Genomic DNA, 10612 nt, shown 5'->3' on the forward strand with positions numbered 1-10612 from the left:
GGACATCTTTTTATCAAACCTGGGCCACAGCGTTTGTGTCACGGTAGGTAGAAAGGACCGCGCATTGAACATGGTGATTGAAAAAGCTAGACTAGGAGAAGAATCCGCCATGTTACGTGTATCTCCGCCGAGACTCAGTTACTGGGAAAATACTAGTATCCAGATACATACGAGTCGTGCTAGCCTGCGAGGGGACGATAGCGTGCAGTGCAGGATAGGAACAGAAGCTTGTGATTGGCTGCAGGGAGACTGCACATCCTGGTCACATGTACCGCGCTGCATTTTGGGAAATGTAGTGTTTTTCCCATATTGTTGGCGTTTGATCACCGTGGTAGAGCCTTCATTGCGGTAGCAATGTACAGTAATGTAAAACGCAGTATTGTAAAACGCGTCAAACGCGTCGTGGGCACTGGGGCTGGGCATCCAGAGACATCAAAGAGATTGGCGTGTAGACACCACGTGGGCACCCGATGTGTTAAAATGTATCGTTAAACCCCTAGTGGACAATAACCAAGTAGACCTACATTTACTTGAGTGCTGTATGTAGGCCTACATCCTTTACATATCTGTACTTTACTTATAACTTTCACTCCACTACATCTGAAAGCGAATTTGCACTACATTTCAATCTACATTGTGAATGCTCAACTTTAGTCCCATCTAAAATATAGAGGGTATGCGCGTGACATCATCATCATCATACCCGGAATTTATGTGGGAACGCCTACTGAGTGGCAAAACACTACTTTCTGGCCCTGACAGCCCATACATCCAAACAGCAAAAGTCTGATTGCATTACTTTCTGGACTTGACAGCCCATACATCCAAACAGAAAAGTCTGATTGCATTAAATCAACATTAGTCAACGTTAAACTCACTTTGCCACTCGATTTGCCACTCACGTTATGCATGCGCATACCCTCTATTGTGAAAATCTGCTATTTTCACAATTATTGATATATTGTTTTGAACATTTCGGGAAAGTGTTTTGACATTTTTGAAAAATAAACACAGCAATGCATTGATTTAAAAAAATAAAATAAAATGTGCTTATACTCCAGAAGTTTAGGTACAAATGTTGATGGATCAACTTTCACTTGTAGTGGAGTAATATTATGACCTGGAATATCTCTCTACTTTGACTCATTTACTGGGAGTCCAGTTGTTTGTGCATTGTACATAATTACAATACAATTCTATATAACAAAATACATTTGATATAATCAGAAGCCCCATAATAGCCTATCTATTCCCAAATGAATTCATTTAAGTTTAAGTTTAAGTCAAGAATGAGTTTATTCTTGATATTTTAACTATTAAGTGAAAAGAAAATGTAAAGATGTTGAATGTGATTCCATGTCATTGCTTGTAGAACAGGCATACACATAATTATTAAAATGTTGTACAGTCTTGTATTTTACATATACTGTAATGACACTGTAACACGTAAAGTCAAATGAATTAATTTGTGGTGAAGTAGATTAATTTGTTTAAATGAACAGGGCTCGTTTGCTCTGCTAGAACAATGGTTCTTAAAGTGGGGTCCCGGGACCTTGAAGGGGTTCCAGGGGGTCCCCAGCAAAATTAGTTCAACCACTCTAGCCCTACAGTAGGCCTATATCTACTATACATCGGCTATATTTGAACGTGCAGATCTACTATTTTCAAAAGATCTTGAAAGAATTTGACAAATATGTGAATATTTATTCATGTGCCTCCCCGGCACAAACTATTTTCAGATGGGGGTCCGCATCAATCCATCCATCTTCAACCGCTTATCTGGAATCGGGTCGCAAGGGTAACAGTTCCAACTGAGATTTCCAGAGTTCTCTATCCTGAGCAACTTCCTCCACTCCCTCCGGGGGGATTCCCCGGTGTTCCCAGGCCAGTGTGGAGATATAATCCTTCCATCTGGTCCCTAGGGAGGCGCTCGGGAGGCATCCATCCGTACTAGATGCCCTGAACCACCTAATGCTGTCTCCTTAAGTGAAGGAGCAGCGGTTCTACTCTGAGACTGAACTGAGAGAACTCTATTCGTCCCCCGTAATTCTTTCGGCCACACTTCGTGACCATACTGTATAGGCACAACAAATGACATTGTAAAACTCACTGACTGTGCTAAAAAAAAATTATTTTCCGCTTCGCTGCAGAGTTTTTCTTACCTTTTACATGCGTGTAGATCGCTCACTCTGGTCCACGGATCGTGTATCACACGTGTGCCCGGCATTCGCCATTACAAAATAAATAAAAAACTGAACGAAATCCATGCAACCGTCTTGGAGCTATACACGCCTCCATGTTTTCTCTATGAACAAATGAAAACCGGATGCAGTCATTGAGAACCGGTTATGTCCCGCCTCCCAGTATCCGGAAATGGATCCGTTTCCGGTCCCAGATCGGAAGTGCTTTTTATAAGGTGAACCACGGAGCAGCGATCAAAGTTGGATTGTTTTAGCGTTAATCTAATTAATTAAACGGTCGTCAAACTCCTCACTGGGCGTGTTGGACAGCCTCCACAACCCGTCACTTAACTTAATATGAGCACTTGTACACCAATGACACCTAAATAAAGTAGCCTACAAATGGAAGTTTTGTGGAACCGAATGTAATTATTCAACTAACACTCAGCACTTTTGAGTATAACACTGTATGTTACAGTATGTTACAGCCTAATGTATCTGTTTTATTTTGTCATTAAATAATACTTTGCTACAAGTCCTGTTTCTGTGTATATTCTATGTGTGATATTATATACACATATCTCCTTCAAGAACGTTAAGCTAAGGTTAGACAGGATCCAGCCGGTTAGTAGAGGTACTATATGTTTACTTTAGTGCAGGGGTCTTCAACGTTTTCAGGCCAAGGACCCCTTAGTTGAGAGAGAGATGAAGCAGGGACACCCACACAACCTCATCATATAGATTCCATATCGTTTCATTGTTTGACAGCACGATCATCGGTGTATTTTGGATTCATGTCAATTTGTGTTTTCAGATATTTAACCACTTGAACCATCAATACTTCAATCTGAGTTCCCAGAGGTTCTTTTTCTCGCCACTAGGGGGGCGAGAATCAATACTTAATAAACATGACCTTTCACTGTGTGCTCTTTTCCTCCTCTACACCAAACCTCTTTGCCGAAAATAGCCGATCTACAAGCTCACAATGCCTCGCAGCGAGGTACATTTTGATACAAATACTTTTGTACTTTTTCTCAAGTACATTTTAATTCTGAACTTCCACTTGTGGCAGAGTATTTCCACATTGCAGTATTGATATTTTTACTTCAGTAAAGAATTTACTCACCCTCATAAAAAAAGGAACGGCTCCCTAAAGTGCGAACTGGATCCCATCGTTCATTTCAAAGAGCCGTTCAAAAGACTCGATTCGTCCGAGCCCACCTCAGACAGCCAGTCAGGCTGACAGAATGCAGGACCTGGCAACCCTAGTGCTCAGACAGCCAGTCATTAGAAATGGGATTTATGGTTCTTTGAAGTGAGCCGGATCTCTGGGATCTGTTCCTTTCAAAGAGCCGTTCAAAAGACTGGCTCATTTTTGGTACTTTGTAGATTTTGATTATGAATTTATGATTACAAATTAGGCTACTTAAACCCTATATACATTTCTGCCATTTGAAAATAGCCGATCTACAAGCTCACAATGCATCGTGTTGCGACGCATTATGAGCTTGTAGATCTGCTAATGATTTTTCTACATTTTATTCATTGGAAACATTTCTGTAGGCTATAATGAGTACTTTACTTTACGTTTCTATTATTGGTACTTAAGAGGGGAAGACCACCCATTTTCAATATTGAACTGTGTCATTAATATTACCTTAGAGGAGTTGTGTGGAAATAGAAAAAAAGTTCCCCCCTTCTGTGTTGCCTAGAACTGGAGGATTGATTTTGGGGTTTGTATTGTAAAGTACAACTTGATGACATCACACATTGTACTTTACAATACAAACCCCAAAATCAATCCTCCAGTTCTAGGCAACACAGAAGGAGGGGTGAACTTTTTTTCTATTTCCACACAACTCCTCTAAGGTAGGCTATATTAATGACATATTTCAATATTGAAAATGGGTGGTCTTCCTATTTAAGTACATTTTTATACCAATTACTTGTGTAGCCTACTTTACATTTTGAATTATGAACTTCTACTTGTGGCAGAGTATTTCAACATTGCAGTATTGATACTTGTATACTAATTAGTAAAGAATTTGAGTACTTTTTTACACCACTGTTCATTAGAAAGGAACAGCTCTTTTTTTTTGTATATATCTATTCATGTTTAATAATAATTATGTCTAATAATGCCTAATCATGTTTATTCTCTGCTTACGATAGATATGGTCATATTTTTTTCAATGTATTTGTGCAAATTGTGAAGGGAAACATGCATTGTTGTAATTCTGTACTAGGTAGGGTTGGGGTTTTGATAAGGACGTTTTGAAAATGAAAATGTGATGTAATAATTTTAGAGCAACATTTTGTAACATTTTGTAAAAAAAAAAAAAAAGAAAAGAAAAAAGGAACGGCTCCCAGCTACTGCGAACCGGATCCCGTCGTTCATTTCAAAGAGCCGTTCAAAAGACTCGATTCGTCTGAGAACGTCCCACCTCAGACAGCCAGCCAGGCTGACAGAATGCGACCGAATGAAGCCTAGTGTATGTGTGTGTGTAACTGTGTCACTCCATAAATACAGCCATTAAAACATCAAACATGACACCATGAGCAGCGTCACGCAGACTGGCGTCTGGATGAGGAGAGAGAAGCAGGTAAACATGTTCTTTAACGGGTTTTAAACAACCTAAACGTCTCTGTTTATGTGTGTTGTTCCACTGTTAGCATCCAGCGGCTAACTGTCTCTGACTGGAGCTCAGTGAGCATGCGTCAAATAACACCTGCGTCACGGACTTTGGACTTCCGCTGAGGGCGGGGCTTCAAAATAAGAGTTGTGTTGTTGCGTGAGTGACATGACATGTTAGTTTTACTGTCCTGATCTGTGGCGATGCTACAAACTGTGAGGTTTGGCCAAAGAAGGCTATTTCTTATGGTTAAAATGTATGTTTCCCCCAGCAAAATAAGGTGTTCTGGAAGCAGTTGGCTTTGCTTTGATGTTTCAGATGTGAATCTGTGATGACAGTTGCGGTCCAAGGCTAAGTATGCTGTTAATGTTACAACCAGACAGTGATGGCCCAGCTACTTGGAAAATATAGTGAGCTACACTACTAGTTACTCTTGCTTAAATATAGCTCAACTACACTACAAGCTATCCCCAGAGAAATGTAGCAAGTTACACTACAAGCTACAGGACAAAAATAGCTAGCTACATCAACACTACTTTTTCTTTCTTCTTTTTTCCACCAAACAAATGGGCATGCAGGCATAACATTTATTATAAAACAGACTGAAACTGGAAGTGGAAACCTTCTGTCTGGCTTTAAATTAAATGTATACCCCTCACTATTGGGGACACTATTGTAATGACTGTTCTATTAATTTATTTATTCATCCCGACCGTGATGGCCCAGCTACTTGGAAAATATAGTGAGCTACACTACTAGTTACTCTTGATTAAATATAGCTCAACTACACTACAAGATATCCCCAGAGAAATGTAGCTAGTTTCCGTTACGCTACTTAGAAATGTAGTTAAGCTATGTAGCTAAGCTACTTGTAGCTAGCTACTGCCCATCCCTGCAAACATACTATACCATAATAATTCATTATGTTATCAATTCAATTCAAAGGAGCTTTATTGGCATGAGAAAACCTACATTGCAATGTGTCAACATATAATAAAAGCAGGTGGGGAAAATGGGGAATGTATAGCCTATATACAGAGGTTGTACAGCATTGATTGATTGAATTGACTTTATTAGAGGTTTGCATAGGAAACAGTACAGTTTCATGACGGTACAGTTCACTGTAGGCTACAAGGTCAACTAAAAGGATATCCTAGTAAGCTTTTTTATTTATTTACACATTGTGTAAACAGAGCTATATCACATTGTGTTGTTATATAGGCCCACATTGTTATATATGCAGGGTACTACAAACCCTTTTGAGACACACATCAGCAATCTTTTGCAGTCACTTTGGGTGCAAATAGCAGCATTTATCTTTTTCTCAATATGATTTAAATAAATAATACAAAAAGGCCCCACATGTATTAAAGGTAGCAGCTCTGTTTGCAGTAGGTCTATATTAGATCTACTCTACTCTGTACAGATAGTGTTTCTATGTGCAGTAGGTCTAGAGATCACTCAATGGTGTGTAGTCCTTAGGGTGGTTGTATTCCATTCTGCAGCCTTCTTTTATCACTGCGTCTCTCTTTCATACCAGCTAATTCTTACAGTTCTTAAATCAGCCAGGCTTTTATTTTGAAGTGGTGGTTGGTGTCGTTGTATCTCACTGGGAGTGACTTGACACAGGCTGTGTTAAAGTTAGCAGCGACCAGAGAGTAGGTTAGACTGGTTCTCTGTCTGTCTGTCTGTCTGTCTGTCTGTCTGTCTGTCTGTCATCATACTGTGTGTGTCTGTCTGTCTGTCTGTCTGTCTGTCTGTCTGTCTGTCATCATCATACTGTGTGTGTGTGTGTGTGTGTGTGTGTGTGTGTGTGTGTGTGTGTGTGTGTGTGTGTGTGTGTGTGTGTGTGTGTGTGTGTGTGTGTTTAAACAGTGCATTTATGTAGTTTGTCATCCAGCCATGTAACTTGACTAATGTCAAACACACACACGGTCACACGCACCACCAAAATGTACTGTTAATGTTAATGTCACCTTTGCAGTGACAATGATGCCACGCTCACGTTGATGATGAATGTCCAACACTGTAGAAGGTATATAGATATCCATTAGTGTGTGTGTGTGTGTGTGTGTGTGTGTGTGTGTGTGTGTGTGTGTGTGTGTGTGGCACAGTCAGCACTCTGTTAATGTGTTGTTCATTGTGAAATGTCTAGAGATTAGCCGCTCAATGGAAATATGAGGTTCTTTTTTGCACCATTTGTGCTCTACCTTTCTTGCAAACTGTCAATCAATCAATCAATCAATCAATCAATCATAAAACCCCTAAACGTATTTGATTCTCAAAGAGTCAACCAATTGAGTGAATTGAAATTTGCATTAAAAACTGTACCTACACATAGAGAGATGGCCGCTGTGCATGTGAATATTGTCAATAGCATAGACATAGAAAGGTAGACGCCTTGTTCGGCTGGGGGGGTATGCATTGATCAACTAAGGGAATATTCATCGCTTGTAATAAACAATATCCAAACAAAAACATGAATTCTGACAAAGGACACCTATTAAGAGCGAGTTAAGAGCTACAATCTTTATGTAAACGGACTGCAACGCATGACGTAACTTCCGTTAACCGCAGCACTTCCGTCTGTAGGTTCATGCCGTTTTCATCGGCTATTCTGACCAGGGTGAGGCGAACAAGGCATCTAGCTCTTTATATCTATGGTCAATAGGCCCCTCCTGTTCTTGCTCTATTCTACACTAAATCCCTTCACCAAAAAAAAACTGCTGATCTACAAGCTCACATGACGGCGCGTTGTGAGCTTGCAGATCTTCCATTTTCAGAAAACGTTGCTCCCAGAATAATGAGTGACACCAGGGTTCAAGTGGTTAATCAGAGTATTACACTCTCAGAGCTCAAATACCACTCTGGGGTTTTGCTGTTGTACTTTGAAATGTGGGATGTCTTAGCATTAGACCTGCTGCAGTCTAATGCTGTAATCCCTCTGTGTGTTTCTGCTAGGGCAGTGGTTCTCAACATGTGGGTCGGGCCCCTCCCGGGGGGGGGGGGGGGGGGGGGGTCCCCAGATGATTGACTTAACACTTATGCTGCCATTGACAGTCCTCACCGTCATTGAAAGGGTTAATATCATGACGCCGTTGACGACGCTCCTCGTCACTGTTACTGTATTTACAGTAAAAGTATTATTACTTACTATACGGCGCTCCAGTCCAGCCCACATCGTTATTGTCCGTGATTTGTTTACAACGCACGTTGGGCGTGCACACAAAGTGAAGCTCCTCCATAGTAAATCCATTGAGAGGCCCATGAATTTACTAAAAAAAAGCTGGCATGTTTACAGCACAAACTAGGCTCGGATGGCGACTAGATGACGTAAACGTTGAAGTAAAGTGACAATCCATCGGCGCAAAAACAATCCCGCCCCGGCCCTTCAAAATAATAGCGGAGGCCTACGGAGAAAGCAGCAAGGCACCAAGCATTCCTTCAAAGTAAGGGGCAGCAAAAGTGTTTTAATGTGCAACATCGTTTTCTCACTCAACAGTAAACAAACCAACATAAAGTGTATAGAGCAGTGAAGTCATGATGTCGCTCGCTCATCCCCCGGTTCACGGAAGTAATTTCTCTATGGAGAATAACATAAAATTAGAGTCATCTTAAAATTGTCTCATATAGACGGTCTCCTCGATATTGTCGGCGAGGTGGCTCTGTGTGGTTTATGATAGTCATTAGTCAGTCACTCATATTTGATACAGTCTGTTTCTGGTGAAAATGTAACTAATTGGGCGACCGTAACATTAGTGTTTTCTCACCATCAGTTGATTCTTCATATCAATATGAGTCAAACCGATGAGATCATTTGTTTATGTTTGGAACACAGTTCTTATATGACGCCATATGAAAATAGTCTATGGGAATTCAGAATAAAAAATAAAAAAAGAACTTGAACCAGGTAGGATGTGTAAATGACGTCAAACTTCAGTGCTCTATGGAGGGTATCTGCACATTTCTGAAGTGACAATTTAAGGACTTTTTAATGCCCCTAAAAGGCCAAATTAAACATCGGACAAATTGTCAAATATTAGAGGCAGAAATTGTGATGTGGATCTGCTATTTTCACAATAGAACCGTGTTATACACAATGTTATGCCTCGATCATATTTTAACTGGACACCCCCCTCCCCCCCACCCTGATGAGCACTAAGAGTTATTTTGGGGGTTGTGGCCTGAACAGGTTGAGAACTAAAACTAAAACCACACTTAGGAATGTGTCAAATTAGTTGATTTAGAGACACGGTATGAAACTTTGCCCCATGTTTGCATAACCAAACAATAAACCCATGGTTTCTGGCTGGCTGACTGGTGTTGTCTCCTCCGCGTCATCAGTGCCCACACCCTAGGTGGGGTCGGCAAAAGGGCCTTTCTGTTTGGAGCATGTTCTCCCCGTGTCTCATGCAGTAATCCTGGTCTGATGGAGGGGAAAGGAACTTGGAATAACGCGGTCCTTCCATGCGCTATGTCCAACCGGGGAAGATCCCCTCTCTCAGGTGATAAGAAGCGGACTGCTCACTCCTCATGCACTGAAGGAAGCTCAGTTTGGGGCTCTCCCCAGGTTGGCAGAGGGAGAGCAGAGCCCAGGATTACAGCTTATAGGCAATTGGCACCGGTTGAAAAATGGGATGCAAAATCGTGGGATAACATTTTGATTAAATAAAAATAAATACATGTACGTTTTGCATGTTTAAAGGGGAAGACCACCCATTTTCAATATTGAAATATGTCATTAATATACCTTAGAGGAGTTAGAAATAGAAAAAAAGTTCCCCCCCTTCTGTGTTGCCTAGAACTGGAGGATTGATTTTGGGGTTTGTATTGTAAAGTACAACTTGATGACATCACACATTGTACTTTACAATACAAACCCCAAAATCAATCCTCCAGTTCTGGGCAACACATAAGGGGGGGAACTTGTTTTCTATTTCCACACAACTCCTCTAAGGTATAATGACATATTTCAATATTGAAAATGGGTGGTCTTCCCCTTTAACACAGGGCAAGCTTACAGTGCAATATGTCTTTAATCATCAAAAGTGTAAAACAGTGGTTGTTGCATACTGCAATCATGCTCAGATCAGCCTGTTCAGGTTGGTGAGGTACAGTCATAGAGTTACGTATAAGAAGAATAGAGAGGGCACCAGATATCGCCGTCCGTCCACTTGTATTGAGTTGCTCACCCAGCGCATGAAGCCAACTTCCACGCCTTCTTCCGGTTGTAAAACGTGTCGTAGTGGGGGCTTACTAAGTGACGCGTTTTGCGTCATAGTTTGTGTTCATGGACGCGCTGGGGCTCCAAGTCGTGAACGAGCACTTCCGCTATGAACGCGCAGTCAATACAAAGAAGCCTAGATGCGCGTTCATGTTTCTGGCCCCATCGTTAAAAAAGCTGCCACCATGTCAATTGGGCTTCAGCCCTCCCCCTGGTGTCTGGGGGCTTGGGTACAGTACGCTATTATTCCAAATGTAGGTGACGGTGGTTGAAGGAGCACTTCTTTTCCGCTCACGCGCGCCGAGGTTAGGGGTAGGTTTAGGCATAGTTTAAATGAGGTTAAGGTTAGGGTTAGGGTTAGAGTTAGGCATAGTTTTACTGAGGTTAAGGTTAGGGTTAGAGTTAGGCATAGTTTTACTGAGGTTAAGGTTAGGGTTAGGGTTAGAGTTAGGCATAGTTTTACTGAGGTTAGGGTTAGGGTTAGAGTTAGGCATAGTTTTACTGAGGTTAAGGTTAGGGTTAGGGTTAGAGTTAGGCATAGTTTTACTGAGGTTAAGGTTAGGGTTAGAGTTAGG

The 10612-nt window shown here is 41.2% G+C and overlaps 1 protein-coding gene across 1 annotated transcript in view; it reads left to right on the forward strand.

Annotated features, from left to right (window-relative positions):
• Positions 1-4651: 4651 nt before the first annotated feature.
• Positions 4652-10612, forward strand: part of LOC308288942 (uncharacterized protein) — a 97546-nt gene continuing 91585 nt past the window's right edge. The window contains exon 1 of the mRNA XM_080730416.1: positions 4652-4783. The gene's annotated coding sequence lies outside the window, so the exon portion shown is untranslated. The remainder of the gene's footprint in view (positions 4784-10612) is intronic.

Source organism: Nannobrachium achirus, assembly GCF_963921795.1.
Source record: "Nannobrachium achirus genome assembly, chromosome: 7".
Classification (NCBI taxonomy): Eukaryota; Metazoa; Chordata; class Actinopteri; order Myctophiformes; family Myctophidae; genus Nannobrachium; species Nannobrachium achirus.